The following is a 27,577-nucleotide window of genomic DNA, read 5'->3' on the forward strand; positions in this document are numbered from 1 at the left end:
CACAGGAGAATTAGGAGAGAAGTTAATATTGATGCTTCTAATATCATATTTCAAAGCCTAAGTATCTGACAAGAGGAAAAGATTGTTTTTAATACACACATACACACAACAGGAAAATGACTCAGAGAATGGAATAAATATCTTTATTTTTAGAAAACTGCTTGTATACTTGAGGTGCCACAGCAGCTTTGCTCCACGTACATAGCAGCCTGATAAAAGCTAAACAAAATTTGATATATTTGAACATTCAAGTATTTTAATATTCAGAAATTACAGGATAGTACAAATCTAACATATACCCCAGTATTTTTAATTTATTTGTCCTCTACCAAGAGAATTAAATTAGTCATTTCTCTACAGAATTAGTGTTTCCTTTTCTCTGATTTCTCTATTCCCTGATGATATTTATACTTATAGTATTACTAATTAGTTTTAAAATACACAAAAAAATGTAGTATTCATTTGCTCGTTCCATCTTAATCAGCTATAAAAAGCCACAAAAGTGATGACCACTGTGTTTCATTACGTTCCTAGATGAATCTTAATACCAAGTTGCAAAGCTTCATTTCCAGCAGGGATATGTCCTTTAGAGGCTTGTCTACTATACCAAGATAACAGTACATCACAACATCTTTGTGGTGTCATAAACATGTGAACACCCCAGGTTCACTTAGCAAAGGCATTTGTGAGGAAAAACAGACTCCATGGCTGCTAGTAACCTCTGCCTAAAAATGTAGAGAGGTTATAAAATCATAGAATCATAGAATCATAGAATGTGTTTAGTTGGAAGGAACCCACAAGGATCATAGAGCCCAGCTCCTGGCCCTGTATGGGACACCCCAAGAATCACACCATGTACCTAAGTGTGTTGTCCAAATATTTCTTGAGCTCTGTCAGGCTGGTGCTGTGACCACTTCTCTGGGGAGCCTGTTCCAGTGCCCAGCCACCCTCTGAGTGAAGAACCTTCTCCTGATATCCAATCTAAACCTCCCCTCAGCTTCATGTTGTTTCCTCAAGTCCTGTCACTGGACACAAGAAGAGATTGGTTGTTATATTCCAGGTCACACTGAAACTTCAGGACATGAGGAAACTGTATTCAGTTTCTGGACAATTTCTGTGCTTGTTTCTGCACAATTACATTTCTTGTGCCTTTTCATCTAGTAAATTTCATTTATTTGTTTTGAGTTTTCAAGTATTTATGTTTTCCCACAAGAAATTATCTGGAACTGGTTAACTTACAGCTAGTCCAGGGATGGGTACTAGTTGTATCTGGTGCACAATATGGAGCCTTCTCCCAGCAAATTCGGCCTGATGATTACCAGCATGAATTTGTGGTACATATGCTTGGCATCTGCCTTGACTGCCAATCAGATTTTCAAGCCAGTCAAAATCTTTATTATGACCTCTGTGGAGAATAGTTTCTTTTCCCTTCCCATCATTGTTTCCTGTTCATCACTAGCAACAGAGTCTGAGGGAGTCCATTTTCTATCCTCCTAATAGATGAGAGGAAAAATTTTGGAAAGGGAAATAAAATCCAACAGGATTTTTATGGAACAGAGTTCCACACCAGATCTGGTTGAGCCTGAATCTTCCCAGTTTTAGAGTGCGCAACAAAACTCATCTATTAAAATAAATATGTGCCAACTAATAGCCAAATGGAAAGTAAAGGAAACTGCCAGCAACTTATTTTATTTGAAAAAAACCTGGTTTGAAAGAACAAGAAAAGAAAGACTAGTTTGGAGGCCAAAAGGATGAGCTTCTTTTTATCTTTGCTGGAAAGACAACATGAATACACCCAGCTCAGCTCCTCACCAACCCCAGACACTGGTAGCTAATACCTGTAGGGGCTGGGTAATTGGGAGGGGAAAGAAGTGAGCATGAGTACAACCACATGAAATGGAAAGAACATTGCATAAAGATGAGTGAGGCAAGTACCTGGAAGAAGATTCCCCTGGGAAAATAAAGGAAGAAGGGTGTCAGACAGGGGGGGTTTGTTGGTGGTATTTTGGATGGGATTTTTGTCAAATTTTGAGAAAATTAATTTGGCTTAAACCCCATAATGGGATGTGGGCTATGTGAAGGCAACATATCCTTAAAGGTGACCAGATGAACATGCAACAAACCATGTACGTTCTACTTAACAGCAGTTAATGCCTGTGGGGAAAACTGACTGCAAGATACTCAAGTCCTCCTGATTTTCTCTCAATGATTGTTCCAATAGGATTTTAAAAATTCTGAAGTCCCTATTAATTGCCACCGATAGGCATTACAACACTGTTGATACAGTGAGGTTTGTTGGGGTTTTTCCCCAGGAAATCACTAGTTAATAAAACTCTGCTAACCTTTCTATTAATTTCAATATTGAAGCAAGCATTATAACCTGGAGAAGTCTAAGATGTACAATTAAGAGAGCAAGAGAATCATAAATACAAACAACCCTAAAAGCATGTTTAAATCTTGAATGGAAACATAAGGTCAGTTTTGGTTAACCATTTGGATAAATTTAGCCGTTAATGGAATCTAGAACAACAGAAGCATTTTCTTTTTTTAGACATTCTATTGGAAACAGAATGAAGAGGAAAATTGTCTTGCAATGCAAGGACAAAAGTTTTGGACTAAATCAACGGATGAGAATATGAAACTCAGAAGTCTATACTTGTTATCCAGGCTAACAGAAATGCAAAACATGTGCATGGCAGACAAGTAAATGAGAGACAAAATTCTGACTATAGTTACACCCATAAAATTTCAGTGATCATACTTGGGCTATCTGGTGATACATTTTTAAAATGTTGCCTTCTTAGTGAATTAAGGGTGTGATTTTGAAATAGGACAAACAAGCACTTCCTTAACCTGGAACCACTTTTTTTTAAAATGATAATTTAGTGCTTTAGAAAATGAATATTTGCTGCAGATTTTTTAGCAAAATATCTTAATAAAATAGGAGCTTGATTCAATCTATATACAGATTTTATGTGCATGAACCAAAGCTATTATACTAACACATTTCTAAACTATAAAGCATATACAGAAGTCCATTTACATTTCATTGTTAGAGCAGGAAATCCACTTCCAACAGAGCGCAAAAATAATGATTTTATATATAAATAATTCTCCTTACAAAAACCTTCATAGGATACTATTTTTATCATCTGTCTCTGTTCAGTTCTGTTTGTAAGGAAATAGTATTCAGAGATCTACTGAGCAGATTAGCCTTCTCATTTAATGAACATCAGTAGGGTCTAGGAAGCAGGCAGCTTCAGCAAGAGTGATCTCTACTTCCTGGTTTGGTGTTACAGTCAGATTCCCATGATGGGGTGTAGCAAGAAGGCTTTCTCATCTGTGCTGCACATTTGGTACTTGCCCTGGAGATGGAGGAAAGGTGTTTAGGGGTAGCAAGAAATGAGAGCTGCCAAAATTTTTATCTGGTGCATTTTAGGTGTATTCTCAGCTGTGGATGTTTGAGGAAAATCCTTGTGTTGTGGGTTGACCATTTCTGGGCACCAGGTGCCCACCAAGCTGCTCTGTTAGTCCCCCTTCTCAGCTGGACAGAAAATCAGATGGAGAACAAATTGTAGGCTGAGATAAGGCAGTTTACTGAAGCAAAAGTTAAAGGCTGCACACACACAAGCAAAGGGAAAATACCAAAGATTTTTATTCTCTTCTTTCCATCAGCAAGTAACATCTGGCCACTTCCCAGGAAACAGGTCTTCAACACGTAGTGGAAGGCAAACATTCTAAATAATGAATGCCCCCCACCCCTTCCTCCTCCTTTCCTTAGCTTTTATATCCAAGAAGTCACAGGGTATAGAATACCCCTTTGGTCAGTTCAGGTCAGCTGTCCTAGTTGTGTGCCCTCCCAGGATCTCACCCACACCCAGCCCCTTGATGGGGTGGAATGTTGGAGAGACATTGCTGGTGCTGTGCCAGCGCTGCTGGGCAGTAGCCAAAACACTGAAGTGTCACCATCACTTGTGTAGCTGCCACTGCGAAACACAGCACTGTGCGGGCTGCTGAGGGGAAAATTATCTCAATCTCAGCCAGACCCAATACCCCTGGATGAGGAACGACCAGATTTAGGAGCATTTTCTGAACAATACACCAAGTGAAATCATCCAGATAAATCAAGGCAGAGTATTCTAAGGTCTTACCAGAAACCCAAAATCTGCACTGTGGTACAACTCAAAAATATGAATCTAAATCCTCCACATTTCCAGGAGAGAACTTTCTTACATGGTGCTGGTTCTGGGATTAATGTTGCTCATGCACCACTGTGCACTTCCAGCATTTTAACAAACAAATCTACTCCAGCCTGTATGGATGGCAACAGCACACTTGTAGCTACCTGACTACATGTCTCTTCTACTCTCTCTGCTTCTTCTCAGGTTTTACAAGGTTATTCCTTGAAACTAATACAGATGAGAGCAAAAATTCCTTGCAGAAATGAGGTTCCACATCTTTCAGAAACCTTAGCCTTGGAGTTTCCACAGATCTCTTCTGTTCTCATGCTTTGAGACCCTTAGTGGAAATGTATTACAAATCCACACATGCCACCGCTGAAATACATGGTAGGTTGTTTCCCCTTCTCTCTTAAATGGGAGTGAAAAAGAAATTACTGAACACTGAATCTCAGCCTTGAAAAGGCTGGAGTGATTTTGGTCAGAAGGAAAAAGAAGTTCGAAGAACTAATCATGCCTACTCTCCTGTTCTCTTCATTTCAAACTTCTCTTGGCTGTCTGGTAAAGGGATACAAAATCCTGCAAGGTGAAAAGAGAAGGCTGCTTCCAGGTTCAGCACTTAGCCAAGCAGGTGAACATACAGAGTCTCTGAAAGCAGCTGCCTGACTCCTTGTCAAGCTTAGTCATTGAGAGCAGGCTAGGTGCAGGAGTGAGCCACAGATGATGCCACTTCTCCACTTCAGTCAGGGCCATGCTCACACAGGGAAAATACACAGTGTTCGCAATGGCCAGAGCACAATCCCATCTTGGTTTTATTTAGAATTAATTTTAAATATAGAGTGGTTCTTATTTTTTTAAATTTAGAATTGTTCTTTTCCCATTCTAGCTTTTTTTGTTTGTTTCAGGCAATATTTTCTCTTTAATCTAGGTTTTTAAAATTAAAAAGACTTCTATAATGAATTTAGGCCCAGGGAATTCTTGAAGAACTGGACATGTTACCTTTGTGATATTTGTCTGTCATTACAAGATATACTACAGATAACTCTCATCAGTAGGTCAGATATTTTTATATAAAATATGAAAATATCATAATGTGGGTTTAATAGCAAGTGTTATATTTTTTAAATTTAATTTTTAAATGAAAGAAACAGAGCAATTACCTTTTAACTGCCTTAACCAAATGGATATGATACCCATCTAGCCTTGGAGATTTGCCTTTCCTGGAATCCAAAATAAATAGGGAACGGCAGCAGAGTTAAAAAAAAAAAGCAATTCAACACAACCCCAAACCTTTAATTTGCAAGTAATGTCATTGATATGAGCTCTGTTTATCTGGGAGTAATACATAAGACTGAAAAAAAGTGTTTAATGGCTGCCTTAATTTCAGTTAGCTTGGTCAGTGTTCCTTTGGGCACATTTTGTAAGCCAATGGGGTATTATTCTGTCAGGTTTATTGCTATTTCCTCTATAGAATCTTAAACTCGTGCTTTTTAATAAGAACATTGTTATCTTCTAAGTAGCACATTTAATTCTCCTCCTAGAGTAACAGGATGAGAACCTTTTCCTACAGCTTCTGCTTGCTTTTGGTTTTATGTAACTTTTCAAACGTAGTGTTGTCAATTCTTCTAAAATGCCCGTGCCTTCAATCTATTCTCCTGTGTAGCTGGAAAATCTGTCCCAATTTTTAATTCATGTTTTTTCATCTTTAGACTGTTTATTTCATGTTATTTCATCTCTTTAAATTGGAGTTCAGAAATTCAGTTAATTTCTCAGGATATTTTAAATTATTGCTTTTGCCAAAGGAAACTGGATTTTGGTTTACATCATCATTCTCCTGTAAATCATCTATGTCAGTCACGTGCAGAAGGCACAGTTTTGATTTCTGTTTCATTTTTGGGAACATTTTGAAGACAAAGTGAAACCCACCTCTCTTGTTTGTTTTCACTTCAACTGTTGTCTTTGTTTAAAGCTAATCCCAACTGAACAGGGTTAAATGATTAGATTTTCATTAAATTTAAATTAATTCTTAAACTTGATGAGCTTTTTAATTGATCAGTCTTATTCTGGAGTAGAAAACAATTGTTGATCTGCTATCATTCTGCCCACAAGGGAAAAAGCACAAGCAAAGGAGAAGCCAGGGAATTACGCATATAAATAAGTTGATTTTTAATGCCCCCCCAAAAGTTCTGGAATAAATAATCTAACTCACCATTTAGAAACACTGGAAAGAAGAATAGGGAAATGAATAAAAGACAACATGGATTAGTGCACAAATCATATTGAATAGATCTAATTTCAATTTAAAGCAGAATATGAGGGCTCATGGACAGGAGAACAGCATGTGATGTTATTGTAAGCAGTTAAGAAAATGTGTTCTGTATGAATATTTGGGTAGGATCAGCTCAAAAGTGTTGCTTCGATCACCTGTTTTTTATTATCTGTAATAACTACGGTAAATATTTAACAAACCCAACCTTTCATGTAGTTCCACACTCAGTATCTCTTGATTTCAAAAATGATTCATTGATAACCACTTCTCGGGTGTATTTTTAAGAACTCCTCTGGATTTAAAAAAATAAAAAATTAGAATTCAAAATTATCTTGGTAATTTGGTTTGAAAAAACTATGTGCTACTAAATATGGTCAAGAGGGAGACCCCTCACCTGGAAAAGAATAATATGCCAGGCAAAAAACAGATCAGGGATTAACTGGTGGGGTGTCAGCTCTGCAGGAAAAGATCTAAGGGTCTGAATAGGAAGCTAAATAAGAATCAATATTGTTATACTTGTGAGAAAGACAAGAAATCTACTTGAATGCATAAATAGGAATGTAGTATATAAAAAGCCATGATAATAATTCTTCTCTGCTCAGACTTGTTTTCAGCTAGGGTGCTGCAGACAATTTTTGGTGCTGCAACTTGAGAAGTATTTATACCAATTAAAAGAGGAAGGCAACAAGAATGGTTAATAGTTTAGGAATTACTATATGGAAGGAAAGCTTGAGATTATACTTTCTATACCTTTTAGGAGTGATGACAGGGTCTTATTTCTGAGAGCTGATTTTCCAGGTTCAGGTATAGAGTCTGTCCTGTGGCACAGGAACAGAACAAAAAAAAATTAGAGATTTAACACTCATCCAACCTTAAGTATCCAAAGAAATTACCAATGTCACAGTGTCAAGGACCCTATGGCTGAATTACTGACTACACACATATTAATATATGAAATATGGACAGGACATAGGCTCAGGTCTCGATATGTGACTGTTGATTCTGCATCCAATAGACGTGAGCCCTGGCAGAGTTTTGGTCATGCCAAGGAATTGTCTGGGGCACAAGTCTGACCCAGGCATTTCTCCCAGCCAGCTGAATATACAAGGCCACCTTGTCCTTGGGGCTGTGGCAGGAGCATAGCTGTGTTCTGTCCTTTTCATCAGGGCAGAAGAACAGCCCATACCCTGTTGAATCTGTTAGCATAGGCAGCAGCATGATGTCTTCATAGACATCCAAGCAATTTTCAGGTCTTCTACACAGTGGACTCATTCAGATCAGTCATAGAGCTGCTCTTGACTACCTTGGACTTGCTTCCTCTGGTTCCAACTAAGTTTCCCCAATTATCCTCAAATTACCCTAATTGTCCTCAAAAAAGCCGCTTTCAAACTCCCAGACTTCCAAATCTAACTGTGAATAACTGCTCCCATTTCCTTCTGGTTTGGCTCTGACTGAGCATGCAGGAGTTCAGCTCGCAAAAAAAAAAAAAAGCCAAGCAGTGCTGAAGCAAAAAGCCAAGGTCAGGCAGTGATATTACAGTGATATTACAGAACCCTCAGCCCCCTGTCCCAGTGTTGTAGAAGCAAAGAGGCATCAATTTGGAGCGAACATGGGAAATATCACAGGAGGTAGGAGGGGGAACAGCTAGAACTGGGAGGAGGAAGCATGCATTTGAGGGTTGCAGCTATGGTCAGTGTCATAAACAGCTGTCAGCACCCAGCAGCAGCCCTGTCACTGACAGGTCTTCAGAGGTTCAGTCAGACAGTGTTACTGTCTCTGATCAAAGCAAGTGGCTGAGGGAATAAACATGCTGACCTCACGGTCTGCCTATAATAAACACCAGTGATACTGCTCGCTCTAACTCTGGGCAATTCAGACTGCTTTCTCTAGTAGTGTTTGCTGGAAATCAATTCCTAATGAACAAGGTAGGTGGAAGATAAATGAAAACATCCTATCAATACTGGCAAAATATCACAAAGGCTTATTTCACCTTCATCATCAACTCATCTGGCTGAGTGTGAATCCTCACATATTCTCTCTTTTCACTGTAGTAGCAGCAAATAATTGTAGGTACAAAAATGCTGCTACCGAGGATTTTCTTGCTATTTTCTAAGTCCGTGAGAGACTTTTCTCTCTCACAGAAGAGGTAGGAGGGAATGTAAACAACCAAGCCACCTGCAACCTTGGAAAGTCTTGTTTATGGTATAGTAGAAAATATTTTGACAATGGATGTTTTAGGATTTTGGCCAATCACCCCCAAGGGGTGGCTGGTCCTTTGTCCAATTAGACTATGAAGAAAAAAATCTATAAAAGGGTTTGTAAAATAATTAAATAAATCAATCTTGCTGCACAATTCCTGCCTGCTGGATCTTCTCTCCTCCTCCTCCCTATGGCTGCGGGACACAGTGATATACCATAGGAACCAGGCCTGCGGTAATAAATAATTTTTACAGTATTCCTCCAAATAGAGCATTTCCTCTAGTTGCTATGGGAAAAATAACAAATATCTAGTAATGCAAGCATTTCAATTAGTTAACAAGAAAGTGGTTTTCTTTTTCTAGGAAGCTGGACCATTTGCAAACTGAAAACTCAAATGCTGCAGGTAAACGACTGTCTGGCATGTGTAAAAAAAAATTATTTATCAAGCAGATGTTGTTACTTTGGTTTGAAATGGGAACTTGAAAAACAAAAACAGAAACAAACCCCCAAAGCAAAATCAACAACAAGCCAAACCAAACAAGTTTTAGTAGGTTATACTTCAGAACTGCCAAGTTACAATATTCTTCAATTATATGGACAAGGTCTACAGAACTTTTTTAAACCTTTAAATAGAGGTTTTAAGTCTCTCACAGATGGAAACCTTTCTCTACTACAGAAACTGTATTTCCTAGGTGACAAGTGGAGAGTCTCATCACCTGTGCAGTCAGCAGCTGGCGCAAGATTAATTAGTGAAGCTGAGAAGGTTGTTGTGCCTGAGCCTGGAACACAAAGAGAAAAAATATCCTTGCCCTTAGAGCAGACTTCAAGAGGAACATAAATAACTTATTTTTCTTTTATATGACTATGAGTGAGTTTCACTCACCTATTCAAAGCTGATATATATTTTAGATATAGAGGAACAGCTGAACACAAGTGATAGTCAACAACATAAAAGTTAGAGATGAGCCATAATATTTTTTTCAGGACAGTTCTCAGGTTTACTAACAAAAATTTAGAGTTACTTATGTCAGAAAACTGTAATTCTTGTGGGAGTTATTTATGACTGTCTATCAGCTTGATATAAACCTAATTTTTGAGCTGAATTTTAACTTACATTTCTTGTTAAGTTAGGATGGAATTTCATCTCACATTAAAGGGACAGTTAATCCAATGAAGGTGAGGAACTCATTCTTTTTCCAAACATGTATGGATCTAGCTCATTGGGATATATGGCTGTTAAACAAACATTAAAGATAGTCTAAGAACTTTCTTATTTACATGGTTGTTTAGCATTATTTTATATATAAATGTGTGTATATATATATTATATATATACACATGAAACATATTTCAAAATCATAATGTCCCCCCCAATGCAGGACATTCAGTTCCTGGTGTAATCCTAACTGTGAGCTCTGTTAATAATGTTGAATTTAGTAGCTTTTAAATCTAGTCCCTATTGTCTCTGTGAGAATATCTACAACTTCCTCATAAAACCAGGGCAATGCTAGTGTAAAGGATGGTGGATGAAAGATTTCTGTGATATTAGCACATAATTGTTTATGAAAGTGTTATGAAAAAAAAATCAATTCACAAAACAATTTGCAGTGCAAATCTCACTTCTACAGCATGCCTGCTGAATTATCTATTACCACTTAGCTCATTTTAAAATTGGTGAAGTCTGCAGAATGTTACATTCCCTCTAGACTGGGAGTTCTACACATATGGTCTTGTAGGGAATAAAAAAGTAATTACTGAAGATCACCCTTTCCCAGACAAGTGCTGTGGACTGTTCAACCACTCATTTACAATTTAATCATAGGGCCCGCATTGAAATAGGTTTTTAGGTGTTAAGCTAACAAAATGGTTATTTAAATTCATTACATTTGAAAAAACAGAAAACATACTTCCAATTTTGTGGTAGAATTGAGGCTGTTATTTTTGTACAGAAAAGCAGAAACAATGGAATCGGATTGTGTGATGGTTATGTTGGTGGGGGTTTTAATTTTCACAGACATATAGACTGCTTCTGATCCAATATAATTTCTACCATTTTCTTAAGATTTTCAGTAAGTTGAGTGATAAATGATAGTTTACTGTGTCACAAGCTTTTTGAAGCCATTTCAAGCTTTCCATATATATATAAAAAAAATATCTTTTTATGTTTCTTTGAGAAGTAAAAGTTTAAGCATCTTATACAGAATACAACAGGATAGAGTCTTACTTCTCAAAAATGAGAGTTTTTATGTGTATGTATATATATAATTATATATATTTGTTTTGGAAACAGTTCATGAGGGCAACCAAGCTATAAGAGCTGGTTTTTTTTATAATGAAGTGTGTGCTACATGTCAACAAGGTATGTTGGGGTTTTTTCTAACCCCCCTTCAGTGGCTCTTTCTTTATTACTCTGTTTAATGAAAGACTCAGTTCATGTTCAAAGAATCAGATTTTCTTTCAGTTTAAGTGAATTGATAGCTGAGCACTGATCATTTAAACCATCTTCTTCTTGTGGTCTTTTCCACCCCTTTCTATCCATTTCAAACAGCATTGCTAAAAGACACTGAGGTCCAGATTTGCAAAGTTATTTTAGTGCCTATCCTTTCTCACTGGTAATTTTAACATGAGTAAAGCATTATACACCTTAACAACTTAAACAAGGAACACCCAGGTGATCCCCCTGTCATTCCTAGTTCTCAATCTAGAAGCATACACATGTCAATACCATAAGTTTGCTTTGCCTGGGCTATAATATCTCTTCTTAGAGGTTCACTGAAATGCTGTGTCCCACACTGACAGACCAACTACAGTTCTGCAGAATTCAGTGGGGATCATCTCAGGTACAAGATGGAGATCAGCACAGCTCTCACTCAGATCACATTTCAAATTAAAAAATCAGGTTCGTGATATATTAAAGCTGTTCTTTTTCGTAAAAGTCCAATACCTCAAATTCTCAACTTTCAGGTCAACTGGTATATTAGAAAAACATAAAAAACAGCAGGTAATCAAAATCATAAAAATATTATCTTAGTGTTTATTATTATCCACCTACAGAGATAAGTGAAATGTATCGTGTACTGCCAAGAACAATGTATTGTCAAAATGGCATTTGTCAAAAGATGTCTCATACCTCACAGTGATTTCGGATTCATATAATGCATTGAAATATGTGCTGCAAATCTGAAAAAAGTATGATGCAAAAGATCCCTTGCAAAACGTGTTGTTGGTCTGAGAAGGTGCCATACCAGTTGATACCTGATAAAAGAATGCAGTGATGAGCCTGTGGCTGTTGTGTTTTCCTACTCAGTCACTGAAAGCATGTTGCAGCTTTTAGCCTATTGCTTGGAGTCGGTCCAAAGTATCTGCACCCATATAGCTGGCAACAAAGCAAAGTGCTGTGGAGTCAAGCTTGCACTTTGTGAACAAAAGGCAGTTTTGGGCCATCTGAAATTTATTGATTTCTGGTGTTTGCAGATGACACTGTTAGGTATTTTGCATGAAGTAGTTGAAGGGCATTGAATGGGCAAAGAAACTTTTGTGAAAGCTGTATGCAATACTCTGGTTCAATTCAGCTGTGGAGGGTCTCCTGGCAGCCACCAGCTGAAAACCCCATGGAATCAGTGGAAATCATCTGCTGGCCAAAGTTAGGATCATCTCTTAAACAGCAACATCACATTTAATCAAAGTGCTTTCTATGAAAAGTATGAGTTACTGAAGATATGTGAAAATTTTCCCATGTTTTTAAAGGAATTCTGGTTGCCTCTGATGCTATTTAACTTGCTCTATAAATTCTTACACTTTAACAGGATGACGAACAAGGCTTTGATATGAGCTACTCAGATGGTGAAATATCATTCTTCCAGTGTTTGGGAAACAAATTTAAATAGACAGGTAATAGAATGCTCTTCTCACAAGTTCTCTTTAGACTGTAGGCAGTGAGAACGACTTATATCCAGGTTTTTTTAAAAAAAAAAAGTCTAAGTCCTGTTATTTACAGTAAAATAGTTTCATCCTGTTTATCTCAAGAAGTAGAGTTTTCCTTCCTTAATCAATAATTTTACAGTTATATAAAAATGTGTGCTATAAGCTGTATTCATACCACGTTCATAGTGATATATCATAAACTGGAAAAAACCCAGACGTTCTTGTTCTGAAATAAGCTGATCTCCTCAGAACGACATCAGCCAATTTCCTTATTCACACCACTTCATATTAAAGGTGGAAGACCATGAGTGTCTGCTATCTAGTACTTGAATCTTAAGTGGCAGGAAGATTACATAATTTACCTTTATACAAGGAAGTCTTTTTCTCTTCCTTTTCCTTCTTCTTTTAATTGAGACACGTAACATGTAATTAGAAATAAGTCATTATATTCGGATACCAACAGATGACACAAAAATATGCATTACACAGAGATGAATTTTGTAGTTGCTCCATTTGTTTTTATTGATTACAGTTTGCTGTTATACACTTTCCATAACAGACTCTATTCAACTCAGGAGCTTGGTTTTTCCCCTCAGGAGTATATATCCATAACACCTCTCCCTGTATCTTTTGTCACCTGAAATTTCAAGAACCCCTTTTTTTTTCTTCATAATCACTATGGTATCATTTCCATAGACAGTATATGATATAGATCATATCATATATGTGTGTCAAGCAAAGAGTTTCTTGGGTCTGATGCATATAAGAAAACTTGCAAAGGGTTAATTAGGGAATTATACATTTCTGTTATTTTAAGGAAGTTAATATATAATCTCTTTGTCTCTGCTTTGACAAAATAAGGCATCTAACAATCACCTAAAAATTTAGCCTTAAATTAGAATGATTAGTATGTATCCTTATCTGTGCTCTTCTTCATTTAAACCTTTTAGTTATCTGCCGAAATTGATTTTGAATTGGTCTACTTAGGGACACTGAACAACAGTCCTGGTTAAGCAGGTCTATACCCTGCTCAGCCAATTCAATTTAGCAATCTCCTGATTCAAGCTGAGAAAGTTTTTAATCAAAACATAAACTGGGGCAAGTGAATATATAAAGAATGTTTGCAAAAACTGAACTGAAAATCAGATATCCTTCCAAATCAGGACTGTAGTCGAGAGCCTCTGAATTTGTAATGCCTCAGCCAATGGTTGTACAAGAACATGTACAGAGATGTGTGCTATCTCTTCAAAAGCAGTTGGAGGAAACCAGGCAGTGGGAGCCCTGGGGAACACATGGTAGTAAATTAAATAAAATAAGAGAGACTTATGGGCAAATAATAGTTTTCTGTATTCTAATATTGATCTTTGAGAGTGCTGGGAGAAATTCTTTACAGTGGCTGCTCTTGTCCTTAAATTTCAGTGCCATGTTTGAACGGAGTCCTTAGCATAAGTCCAGGCATTATTTTCAGTTATTGGTCTGTGAGTAAAAAGTCAAAAGGCTTGCTTAAAAAAAATACGTTAAACCTGATTCTTTCTAAATCAGAGGTTTCCTGATGTCAGTGCTTGTATCTGCAAACAGCAACTTTGAGACACCACACTAATGCTGACTCAATCTCTACATCTAACTTTCCTGTGAACTGCATTTAAAGATGGAAGTCTTTCTGGTTTCTCAGAGCAAGAACAACCTGCAGCTTTCCCAGATCATACCCACAAAGGAACTTGTTTATGCTACTGGGATACAGCTGCAGGGCCACCACAGCGCTGAGCTGAGAAATGAGAGAGAGATGGTGCTGGCTTCCTGTCTGTTTTGAAACAGGTAACAAAGAGGAGTGTATGGGTTTTTTTTAATTTAATTTAATTTCATTTCATTTCATTTTTAAAAAGTGAGTAAAAAATTTCTTATTCAGTTCAACCTTTTATTAAGGAATCCATCATGGATGCAAATGTGTCTGAATGAATTTCTTACCCCAGTGTGATGCCTGTTCCCACAATAAATGGAATGAAAATAGTGCCAAAGCCAGCAGACTGCACAGGTGCCGGGGGTGAAGGCAGATCTCATGGTGCAATGGCTCTCAGCAGGATCAGGGGTCAGACTTCCTTGCCAAGCCCTGAGTGCTGGTACAGTACAATTGCCAAGCTGCTGAGGGGTTTTTGACTCAGTCTACAGCATGGGTACTACGGTTAGGGATCCCTTTGTCCATATTTCTTCCTAAGGGCCAGAAGCAACAGGATAACAACTAGCACAGAGAAAACTTTGTGTTCTGTGTTGTATCCCACCCCTGGGGAGTGCAATTAAATGCTATAAAATCAGTCTCCATGTGCTGAATCATTCAAAACTGAAGGTGAAAAGGGGGATGAAAAATTTGTTTTGGATTAAAATTCATGTGGAATCACACAGGTGAGGACTCCTAAATCTTTCCGAACTTTGCAGCCGACAGTTTGTTTTTCCTTTGCACTACATTGCACCTTGGTAGATCTTAGTCCAAAAAGCCTTTGAAATCACTGTCCTGAGTTTGCTTCAGTCTCTTGATCTTAAATATATTGTTTGTCAAAAGCAGCTTCTAAATCCAATAGTCCATTAATTAATTAATGGAACCTAAAACTTGTGCCATAAATTCTTTTTCTGTCCATACACATTCCTATTTGTCTAAATGCCTTCTTACCAGTCATGTTGATAAATTCCCCTCCCCTTAATTCACTTTTGTGTTTCAGGTACCTCCTTTTCACACAAAATGCCATGTTTTCCTTCTAACCTTCAAGACATTGTAAACGTCCTTTTCTTGCTGATTAGCTGCTGCTGTTTTCTTCTCATGGGGACTTTCATACTGATCCATTCTGCCAGTGTGTCAAGCTTTGAATGCCTCCTTGCTGCCTGAATTCTGTTTCTGCCTTCAGACTCTTTCATGCCAACACTTTATGCATATTTTCATTGCCCTGGATTTCTTTAACGCTCCAAAAACCTCCTTCTTCCAATTCTGCCTCCTCACTAATGAAATCTGTTTCAAGAGTCACATTCCCTGTATCTGCAAACTGCAGCTAGCTTTGCAAGATTCAGAAAATATATATATATCCATCATACCCCCTCTAAATATATTAATGCTTTCCTGTTATCCCTGTCTTTCCTTGTTCCTTAATGTTTATTGGACAAACCAAGACAGGGGGCCTACATCCTCAGAAATTATGTCTGGTTCATCCTCCAAGGCAAAAGATTCTTTCTATTGTTTCCCTAGAACTATTTTAAAATAATATAAATTTTCTATCTTTTGGGAGTACAAGCATATGTGAATGTATTTCTTCATCTATCCCCATCTTAATTGTATTTTAAATAATTAACTGAGCAATTATCCTATCTATCTTATGTAATACCTTAAAATTAATATGATTATTGGTGTTTTGTTGGTTTCGTGTGGGTTTTTCCCTTCCCCAGGGGAAAAAAATTCAGACCTATGAAATCTGGAAAATAAGTTAGAAAATGAATTCCTAATTACAGTCTTGGCTGTAAACACATTTAAGTGCATCTTGCTAAAACTTTGAAGGATGTCAAAGAAGCATACCTATAAGCTGAAGATACTTATTCTGTTGCTTCCCTAGAACTTCAGAAATAATGTGAGGTAGAAATCATGCATGGAAAACAAGGCAAGTAGCCACTGGAATTGCATGGAATTTCTTGTTGTGAAAATTTACTTTTTAATTAGTCTAGAAATTACATAGATATCTTAGACACAATATTTAAACTATGAAAACACTATATAGTTTCATTCACAAGAGGATGACTTACCAAGAGTCTGAAAAAGTCTTTTCTACCCTACAGGGTCTTTTCTACCCATAAAAAAATACTGAAGAGAGCACATATATGCTAAACAAAGATACCTAAGAGTAAGCATACATAACAAGCAGAATTAATAAAACAAGCTGACCCCACAGCTCTCCTTCCTGTAGTTCTCTGGAGAAACTGCTACCTGCCCTGAGCATAGGGAACCAAAGGACAGTTTTGAGATGAGGCCCACAATGAACCTGATTAGCCCGAATTAATGCTGGGGGCTAGAAAAATGTCAGATGCAGGTTGCAGAAATAGTTTTCTCAAACATTGAATAAGTGCTTTAAAAATATTCAGCAGTGATCTTTGCTTGCTTTTTACTGTTCTATTTTACAAAAGTGCAGAGTTTAGATCTATATCTTGTATTTCCTGTCATTCTGAATGATGTTCATTGAATGAGACTTGAATGAAACTCTCTTTGGAAGCATATATGGTAGGACACAGCCTCAAAGGAGTGTTTTAAGATCACTTAAAGAATCACTGGCATAGGTATTGGTATAAGCAGGTTTAATACAAAGCTGGTTGGCAAGGTTCAGTCTACTAAATGGTTTAAGCACACAAAGAGCAAAGCAAATGAAAATCTAAAATCAATCAAACTGAAACTAAAATCAATCACAAATTACCTATGTGGATGCTGGGCATGGAAAGGGGTAAGGATGGGAAAAGGTAAGAATAGAAGGAATAAAGGAAGACACTCCCATTGAATCACAAAGTTCAGAGGGGACTCCCTTGCCAAACTTAGCCCCGGAACTGACCAATAGTTTAGGCCTAAAGGTTTAACAGCAACAATTTAACAAAAGATTCCATAGAACATATATAGTTTGTTGTGGCCTGCTGTGAACCAGGAGAGCTCAAAGGGTCTCACTCAGGACTGCTGCTTATGGGTGTATTGGGTTTGCATGGCCAGGTTTTGATAGCTGGGGGGCCACAGGGTTGGTATCTGTGAGAAGCTGCCAGAAGCTTCCTCCATGTCGAGCAGAGCCAATGCCAGCAGGCCCCAAGACGAAGGTGCCAGGCCCCAGGTGAATCAGAAATGGTGGGAACGCCTCCGTGATAATGTATTTAAGGGAAAAAAAAAGTTATAGCGCTGATGTAATTGTGGCCAGAGAAGAGCAGGGTGAGAACATGTGAGAGGAATAACTCTGCAGACACCAAGGCCAGAGGAGAAGGAGGGAGAGGGGATGCTCCAGGCACCACAGCTGGGATTCCTCTGCAGCCTGTGGTGAAGACCATGGTAAGGCAGCTGTGCCCATGGAGGAGAACAGGGATGCAGAGGTCCACCTAGCCGTGCAAACCCAATACAATAGGGTTATAAGACCGTTGCCTTTAGTCACAGTAATTTTCCATCCCAGCTACAATTTAGGTCAGTAACTTTCTCTGAAAGTTCAATAACAAAAATGTTCTGCTTGGGTTGTTATGCAGGCAGGAAAAATAAATTTCCAAGGCTGTTCATTAAAAAGCAGGAGCTTGTTAGACAGCGTAAGTTCCTGGGAGCAGACAGTGTTTCTGATAAGCTCGGGAGGAGCTTAGCCCAGGTGCTGTTCATCAAGACTGAGGCCTAATGAGCATTTCTGAGAGCATCATGCAGCTCAAGAAGGAGTGGGGGAAGAATGCACCACCACAGATACATACATTCTGAAGAATATATTTGGTTTAAAAAATGGGTAATTTCCTTATTTATGCCCCTATTAATCACAGACTATATACTGTCAGAAAACTATCTAGTGTAGAGACGTGGCAAGCACATAATTAGACTTTTAATTACTATGTGGATTCCAAACTTTGCAGGTTTTTATTTCATTGATATTCAAAAGATGCAAGTATCATTATTTTGTTAGAAATCACACTCATTCACCCTAGTTACTGTAAGTAAACATATAATTATAGAATAGAACACATTACTGAAATCAAATTATCTTTTGAGAAGATGCATTCTGATAGTACTGAAGATGCTGGTAAGGAAACTTTACTGTGACCAGAGCCATATGGGTGGTTAGCACAATGGAGCAGTAATACATATGTGGCAAAAAATGAGGAGAGAATTTTGAGAAATTAACATGCTTTTGTTCCCCATTTTGAAATCATGGGGTGTGTTGATAGTACGAATATTTGGATTTCCTCAAATCTCCTTTTTTTGTCTTTGTTCTGCTCAGCACTACTTTTACATCTTCCTTCCCTGGCTGATGAGCAAGGTCCTTAGGTCACTAGTAAAATAAAACTCATTGCTTCTGCCTTCTGTGAATGTAACATTGTTAGCTAGATTCGTCAACAGTGATTCATGCTACTGTATTGAGAGAAATATTAATTTTGGGGGAGTGCATGAAGGCAGAGCATCAATGTAGGAGAGGATTTGAGTCTGTGGGAGATGAGAAAGCACGCTGCACAACCTTCTTTTATGAAAATTAGAGATTAAAATATTAACATGCAGAGAGTGTTGGCAGACCTAGAAACAAGCAATTTTATCTGTGTAATCTCTGCTCCAGTGAGATCAATCAGATATACACCTTCCTTTTAACTAAGCTACATAACAAGGATGAGAAAAGAAAATAGTAGCCAGTATATGAGTATTTTTTTCAGTTTTTTCTCACTTTTGGAGATGGATAAATGCTTCACAGATGGCTTATGTCTTGCAGTGGGGCTGTGGAGACAGGGCGACCCTGTTCCTCATTCTGCCCTCCATCCTAGAACACGTGCCTTGGGTAAGCACAAATGCCTCCAGAAGTTCCAGGAGGGAAAAGCCCAACGTTACTCCACATCAGAGGGTAGCAGCAGCACAGCTTTCTCCCTGCATGGCTGTAATGAATCATGTAAATCCTAATTTTGTCTGGTTTTCTGTTTGCCTTGAAGAAATGTGAAAAAACGAGTCTATGCTTGAGCACAGCATTTGCATTTTCACCAGGCCAGTACTGAGATGAAGGATGGTTCTTCGCTCCCATTTCCAGGAAGGTCTGCCAAAATGTGATGATCACATCAAAGGCTCTGCTCCCTTTCTTCCCCCCCCCGCCCCCCTTTTTTTTCCCTTTTTTTTTTCCTTTTATTTTTTTATTCTTCATTTGAAATGAGGTAGTTATCTGGCTGTGTGTTCATTCCTTGACAAAGCTTAGATACAACAAGCTCCTACAGGCAAAAGATTAGTAACATTGGCTATTGCCTTGTGACTTTATTTGATTTGAGGGTGAATGTGCTGTAAGAGATGTTTCGAGCTGGTGGTGTGTGATTTCATGTATGAAAGCCTTTGTGTAAGGAGTATGTGCAACAGCCTTTGGCCATCATTCCAGCCTGCTTGTTCCCAGAAGAACCTGTGATTGGCTACAAAGCTAAGCCACAGCCTGCCTCTAGGCTCAGGAAGATTTTTAAAATTTTATCTCCTTTATTCTCACACTTTGTACAAAACCTATTATGAAGAGAAAAAAAGTTTGGAGCCCAGAGAACTGTTCTAAATCTGATGTGTGGAGTTTCCTTAGATATGCCATTTTTTGTTTTTAAATTAAAAACTTTAGGTACTCTCTTAAGAGGATAATTCAGCAGTGCCTTTTGAGACAAGATGACAATATTTCCTCTAATTGTGTGGCAAAATTACAGTAAATTATATTCTAAATCTCCATTACAGACAACAGAAGAATGAGAGCACTGGGAAAACAAAGATGCTGTCCCTCTGTCATACAGTCACACCTCGAGTCTGTGCAGTTCTGGTCTCTGCTTCTCAAGAGCGGTGTAAGAGGTACTAGAAAACATGCAAATGATCCAAGGCATACAGAAAGTGCGTTGGAAAAAATGATTAAAAAGTTTGGACTACTTAGTTTGGAGCAGAGAAGACTGAGGGAAAGCATGACCAAGCAAATCATGCAGGTGATGGTAAGCAGAATGCAGATCCATGGTTCACCAATTCCCACAATACAGACACCAGGGGATTCTGGATGGTACTCAAATCAGTTCGAAATATTTAAAAGTACTTTACACAATGGGTGGTAAACTTTGAGAACTTTTCACCACAGGAGATTGAGGATAGCAGATGGTTTCATCAGGTTAAAATTTCAAATAATATGTATTAAATAAACAAGCAGGAATGTGACCTCCAATATCCTTAATTCAGTGGTAGTGTATCCTAGGGAAGGAGAAGGATGGATAGCACAAAATGTCAAGCTTTTGCCACTGTCAGAAAACAAATCCTGTACCAGATGGAGTATTGGCTTAATCCATCAAGTTACTTCTCATGGTCTTCCTTTTATCCTGGGAAGTTCAATTACCATGACCTGGCTCTTCTCAACAACACTGATTTTTGAATTTTTTTTTCTCTGAAATATCCCAAATATTGAGATGAATGTGTTTATTTTGAAAGTTTTGTTGTATTGAGACTACTTCCTATGAATTCTTCAGTAAACCACAGGGAACTTTCTTTTTCCTTTTTTTGTGTATGTATTTCGACGGAAATTTGAATTTTCTACTAAAAAGAGTCTCTATATTATTTGTCACGATTTTCTTCATGCCTCTTCATCTGTATTAAATAATTCTCAAGAACTAACCAATTTAAGGCAATCAGACTTCAACTATGAATTTGATAATGCCTTTATAGCATTGATGCCTTAGGGTTTAACTTTTATGTTTTTCAAATCCTGCACTGCCTAGTGTGTAACTGAAGTTTCTTGTGGCCTGTTACCTGTTGTTCTCTCCTGCTGGTTAGACACAACAAACCTCTCTGGGTTTGCTCTTCAAGGACACCAGGCCCCAAAATGTGTAAACTAAAGCCTAGAGGGGGGAAAATGTGGGTTAATTACATCATTAACTGAGGTTATAATTGGAGAATTAACCCTGATATGCAAATGGACCAAACCTATAAAAGTGTGAAGAACCCGTGACCCAGGGTCCATCTTGGCTCTAGCCTTTAGACTGCCCAGGGTGTACCTTTGAAGGGCCTTCAAATAAATACCTACTTTTATTCTCTTATTCTTGTCTAGTCTCTGTGTTTTAGGTGGCCACCTCAAGGCATCAGTTTTTGGCACTCCAGATGGGATACAAGGCTTCTGAAAATATTCTGGACTGAGAAAGATCCAGCTCAGCTCCCCCTGCCCCCCCCCCCCCCCCCCCCCCAATTATAATTACAACTGCTATGAACAATTCTTTAACCCAGGGCCAGTTTGGTAACCATGAAGTCAGGGTGTGGAAGATATAACCAGAGCTCAGTGTGTTATCTTTGAATGCTATCTAATGTAAGATCTGAGTTGGTTCTCAAATTGTAAACAAATTTTGCTGATCTTTCCACTTTGGTTTACATGTCATCTGTTAGCTCTGTATCCACATAAATGTCCTTGGATGAGTTCTGGACTAGAATCATATGCAAATTTTGGTTCCAAACCTGAGTCAGGGTTATCAGCTGTGTAGATTACAAGCACAGGAAAAAAATCATTTAAACTACATCATCTTAATTTGTATCAGTCTCTGTTTTCTCAGCTGTTTCAGGGGCAGAAGCCTTCTTGACACTTGAGTTAAGAAAGCTAAAGAGTTAAAATCTGGAGAAGCAGATTTTTTATTTGAATGACAACAGTACATACTGTTGGGCAAGGCAGTGTAGTTCTGCTGAGTTACATGAAGCAGTTGTCTTAATAGGTCTCGACATAGCCTGAAGAATATTTATCTCCTGTAAGTTCAAAAGGCTGAACCTAAAAGGCCACTTGAGACAATTCCTAACAGGGCCAATTTATCTTATTTAACTTTAATCTTTGTCTGTGGCTGAAATGACGCTTTGTTTACTAATGTCATTGACTAAGACGTTGCCTGAGAATGTCTGAGATTGGAGCATGTGCGATGCAACCACGCCAGGCTTGTGCACCACTGAGTGTAAAGTGAGCTTTTGGAAAGAGAGGAGAGAGGTTTATCTCCCTAGCACTCTGAGCACTACTTTAATGATAATCTTTCCTCATCTCAACATTCATGCAAAGTAGTGTAAGCAACACACAGACCTGAGATTTGAATGTTGAAACAAGTGATTTCCAGAGGGCTGGGTAAAATCTTTTTTAGCAATGCCTCAGGTCTTGGGGATCTGTTTGATAACATTTTTTCTTGCAAGTGCCTGAGAAACAAAGAATTTTTTAAAGAATCTGCTTTCCTGCTCAACCTCTTCTGGGATGCTTAAATCTTCCTCACCATCCATCTCTTTTATTTCTGCAATCTCCCAAGCTCCTTGTCCCAGTCCCAGAAAAAAATGGCCAGAAAAGTGAACAAGGAGTTTTGCAGTGAAAGTGATTTCAAGCTGGTTTTGTTTGCTTGTTTGCTTATTTTTAAGATTGGAGCAATTGTTATTTGTCAAGTAAGCCCTTCTGCTTTTCCTGACCTTTCCAAGATCTCTTGTAGTAACAGAACACTGTTCAGAGAGATAATTGTGCCACACAATTAGCTGTGGGACATAATTATGAATTTGGAAGCTGCAAGTCTCGTATTAACTTGTACATTTTAAGTATGAGGTGTCTTGGGCTTGTTGTGTTTCTAAGGAATTCCTTAACTAAATCTTCTTTTTTAGTTCTTCTCCCTTCATGCACTTAGTAAATTGCTGGCAACAATACTGGCAAATTACTGAATACAAAAAAGTTTAGATAGAATGATAATTTAGTTCATTTTAGCACAGCCACCCACAGGAAATGTTTCTCTACCTATTTCCCATTCTGAAGTTGTACTTAAAATATTCCTTTTCTTAGGAATTTTCTGCTAATCTTTGATAATGAACATGTAATTTTCACTCTGTAATAATTTTAAAGGACTCATATTTTTTTCAAACTAACTGTCTTTCTTCTTGCACTAACAAAATTGACATTTCCTAATGCAGCTTCTTAATATGAAGGCATAAATCAGGAGATATGCGAAACACAAATGACTCAAATGTCTTGCTTTTTTCTGTTCCTGTCTGTGCAAAGTGGATGTAAAGTGTTGCCAGCCCTTGAATGCTGCCATTTTTACAGTCTTTACACTTGAGTTTTGTGTTGATCTAGTGAATAACTATATAGGCCCTGGGCTTGGGGATGTCATACCTATGGCTAACTTCCATAACCTTAATAACAACGATAGTAGCAGCAGTAGTAGTAATAATAATATTAATAATTTTAAGAAAAATAAAGATCACCTCGCCACCCTCCAAACCCAACATTCATTGCAAGAAGTAAAGCTCCTTTTCTCACGCTGTGCCTTAAACTCTGCCTTAGAAAGATCTTCAGAAGGCAAGTTGCAATCTCCCAGCAAACTACTTATACATGTGCTTACCCTTACCTGTCCTGCTGTCTTTAAGGAGCTGTCATAGGTTAGCAAGCATAGTCCCGGAAGGGATGTCCTTGCTAAGGGGTGCTTACAGTTTCCTCTGGGAACTGATAGAACCTATCAGCTGGCCAGTTTGGATATGGACAATTCTCTAAGCCACTTAAAGTTGTGACTGCCTCTGTGATCCACATTTAAGAATAGGCAAACTCCCCCTCCAAGCTCTCTCTCGTTTCCGGCGCTGGCACAGGTGGCTGCGGGCCCCGAGTGGGGGCCAGCGGGCCCGGCCAGGCCCTGCTTGGGCCAGGCCAGGCCGGGCCACGGCCATCCTGGAGCCATGGACCTGTTCCAGCCATGGAACCCCCCCACTGCCTTGCCGTGGGCAGCCAGAGCGGCTCGGCTCTCCCCCCTCTCCACTGCGATAAGAAAAATTCAACATTCCAGCTGCAAAGCTGCAAGGCCGAGGTGAGATTAACCCTTTTAGTGCTGTGAAGAGCTGAAACCCTGAGGGAAGAGAAAGAGGAGATGCTTAAAGCTGAAATTCTGTTGTGAAGCTATGATATATCAGAGTATCCTGTTGTAATTTCATGAAGATATGGGGGGTGGAGTGTTCAACTCGTAAGCAAAAGCACCTGCACCGAGATAGGCAGATGCTGACATAGCTGTAATTTCATGAGAAGTTTGGACAGGGAGAGATGGAAGGGATGAGGACTTTTGCTCCAAATGGGAAAGGAGAAAACCTCAGTCCCTAGAGATGCTCCCAGAGATAGTCCTAACGATGAAGATGATGAAGACCCTTTGCTCCCAGGGAAGGAGAAGGGCCTCTGTTTTTGTTTCTGAACAGCTCAACCTTAAAATTGTACCCCAAAAAACTTCAAGAGTGGACCCTCGAAAGCAGTTGCGGGAAAAGCTGCAAGTTGGGGGAAAGGACTCACACGCAGGCAGAGAGACTCCTCTTCCTAAATGGACTGAACAATATTTGGAAGTGGGCGGCTGTCTCGTTGTGATAATGTTTTCATAGCATGAGCAAGAAGAGACTTCTCTTTCTAAATGGACTGAACAAGGTTATTATGGAAGTGGTAAACAGACTGAACATCTCAAGGGTTGTCTTTTTACATTGTCAGTGGGAGAAGGGAGGAAGGTGGGGGGAGGAGGAGAGTTCTGAAGGTGGTATAATTTTGTTTTTTCCCTCTTTTAGGTCTGTTAATAAACTTCTTTATATTCTTTCAAGTTTGGTGCCTGCTTTGTGTTTCTCCTAATTCTTATCTCACAGCAGATAAACAGTAATGAGTATTTTGGACCAAACCACTACACTAAATTGGTGTTTCTGCCCAGTTACAAACCGAACCCGCGACAGGAGCTTTGTTTCTGTACATGAAGATAGACTTTCAGTGGGTTTTTTTTCTGTTGACTGTGAAACTTTCAATCTAAATTCAGGAATACCATACTGTACTTAATCCATATTCCAAAAGATTTGACTTCATTCCTTTTCTGTCTTTTCTTCCATCTTCCTTCACAAAGACAGTGAAAGCTCTCGAGGAGAAGTTGTATGAGGAGAGTCTGAAGTCAGTTTGGTTTGTTCAGCCTAAAGAAGAGGAGACTGAGGGGAGACCTCATTGCTGTTACAACTTCCCCATGAGGGGAAGAGGAGGGGCAGGCACTGATCTCTTCTCTGTGGTGACCAGTGACAGGATTCAAGGAGTGGAATGAAGCTGAGTTGGGGGAATGAATTAGGTTGAATATTAGGGAAAGGTTCTTCACCCAGAGAATGTTTGAGCCCTGGAACAGGCTCCCCAGGGAAGTGGTCACAGCACAGCCTGACAGAGTTCAAGACATGTTTGGACAATGCTCTCAGGCACATGGTGTGATCCTTGGGGTGTCCTGAACAGAGCCAGGAGTTGGACTCAATGATCCTTGTGAGTCTCTTCCAACTCAGGACATTCTATGACTCTATGATCTAGTAGTTTTCTCCGTAAGAATTACTGTTAGTGTAGTATCAACATTTTTAGCTTTGAGCGTGCTTAGTTTTGTCATGTGCTAGCATTTGATTTATGATTTGTTCACCGAGACCTTCTGGCTTCACAGACAGTGAATTTATTCCCTAGTTTTTTACAAACAGGCCCAAAACATCTTTAATGCTGCAGAAGGTAAAAAGCAAATTTGTTGGGGTTCAAGATAATGCATGTACTGCTTCTATGACAAGCTTTCCAAAATTCTTTGTGGCTTGCAACAATGTTGAGGTATTCACTGAGAGCAGGGAATAGGGCTGCCTATGAAACTTCAGACTCCATATACTTACTGAATAGTAAGCGTCTTTCCTCTAGGAAAAATCCCACAAAATATTGCATATGTATATGCAATAAAATATTATGATGTAACACATTCATGAGGGATAAACAGCAATTTTACAAGCAATGGCCTTCTGTTGAAGGAAATTAAGGATGGTGTTTTAAGTGAGATCAAAACTTTCCAGCTGATACAGAATGCAGTCTTAATAAAATGAGAATTTTAGAGCCAAAGAAATTGGCAAGTTTATTTAGGTGGAGGAGGAAGCAGTACAGCATTGATTTAAACACAGTGTTTTTCATTAAGGAGTGTACAAGGCTGCATACAGTTTACAAGTCAGTTAAGTTAAAGACTGGGGATAAAAAATTAAAAATGCAGAGAAGGAAATAAGGAGCAGAATAAACTAATGTTTAGAAAATCACAGTAAGTAGTTCTACAAATACAGCTTGAAAAATCTAGTCACAGATTTTAATGGATGAGAAAATATTTTCCTGCCCAATGTAGTGATTTATCAATTTTTAGTTACATTTAGTTCCTCTCCAGGACTGCATATTTAGGTTTTAAATGGCTAATCCTTACCTGAGATAAGTGCAGTGTGAGCATGGATGTATCCCAGTTGGGAATGCCAACTACCTCACTGGGTGGCATGCTCGCCAGCCATCTCTGCAGGGAGAATTTTGCAAATATAGTCAAACATACATCAATGCAGCATTATCTCATGGACACAATGTACTACATGGTTCTGCAGAGGCTTGTATTTCTGCGTTTAAGAAAATATGGATCAGGTTCATGTTGCCCCCCAAATCCTGGAGCTGGACTGATAATACTACTAAATCCACTTCCACAGTGATTAGACCCCAGACAGTGGGATCATATTAGGGAGATGTTTTCCCTAGATGTAACCATTAGAACATCTTTATCAGCCGCATCTATTTTATGTGGCTTTCTGCTGTTAACTTTGTATTCTGTGGTGAGTGACATATGTTATTTCACCATTTTCTAGGTCAAACTGTTTAGGTCTACCTACATTAAAAATAAGAATTTATTTGCAATATGTACCTACAAAATCTGAACAGATGTAGAACGTTCAATTTATTACTAAATGCATCATGATTTGATTATTTGTGAGCTAAAAGGCGCTTGGGCACATAAAAGTCTCTGAGACAGTTGTGTACCCATCTCTCTAAGGGATCAATAAGTCTCCTGTTCTGAATACAGCTCAGAGCCACGAGAAGGAGGTACAGTAGGGCTGGGATCCATGCATCTGGACTTTGTTGTAGCAAGGGTGTCAACAAGACTCACCGTTTATGCCAGTATCTGACAACTGATCAGCCAGATACATCTCCAGTTACAGTATAACCATATCGTTTTTGTCAGAAGTAAAAAAAAAAACAAACCTGGCTTGAACTTCCTCCTCTTTCCACTCATGCAAACTTTTTTTCTTTTCCTTGCATTTTGAGCAAGACATTTTCCCCAGGTAGCATCATACAGGTGGTTAGTGGACTCTGTGCAGCCACAAAGTTCAAAATTCAGGTAGAATTCTTTATCAGTAGCAACGATCAGATTTTCTTTGATCCTCCTTTCCAAATGCCCTGTGTCCCTTCCTGGAGATTTGAAATCATATTTACATAAATCCTTAACTATGCTTTCTGCAATTTACAAAATA

At 38.6% G+C, this 27,577-nt stretch overlaps 1 long non-coding RNA gene across 2 annotated transcripts; it reads right to left on the bottom strand.

Moving 5' to 3' along the window:
- Positions 1-958: 958 nt before the first annotated feature.
- LOC109143520 lies at positions 959-23,702 on the bottom strand. Of its 2 annotated transcripts, none has more exons than XR_002043745.3 (3): positions 23,641-23,702; positions 7,198-7,265; positions 959-3,365 (listed from the first exon to the last, which is right to left on the bottom strand). It is a non-coding gene; the product is annotated as an uncharacterized LOC109143520 (long non-coding RNA). The 2 variants fall into 2 exon arrangements; XR_002043746.3 differs by lacking the exon at positions 23,641-23,702 and adding an exon at positions 9,363-9,428.
- Between the last annotated feature and the right edge of the window lie 3,875 nt (positions 23,703-27,577).

The sequence above is a fragment of the Corvus cornix genome, chromosome 3 (genome assembly GCF_000738735.6).
Source record: "Corvus cornix cornix isolate S_Up_H32 chromosome 3, ASM73873v5, whole genome shotgun sequence".
In the NCBI taxonomy this organism is placed as follows: Eukaryota; Metazoa; Chordata; class Aves; order Passeriformes; family Corvidae; genus Corvus; species Corvus cornix.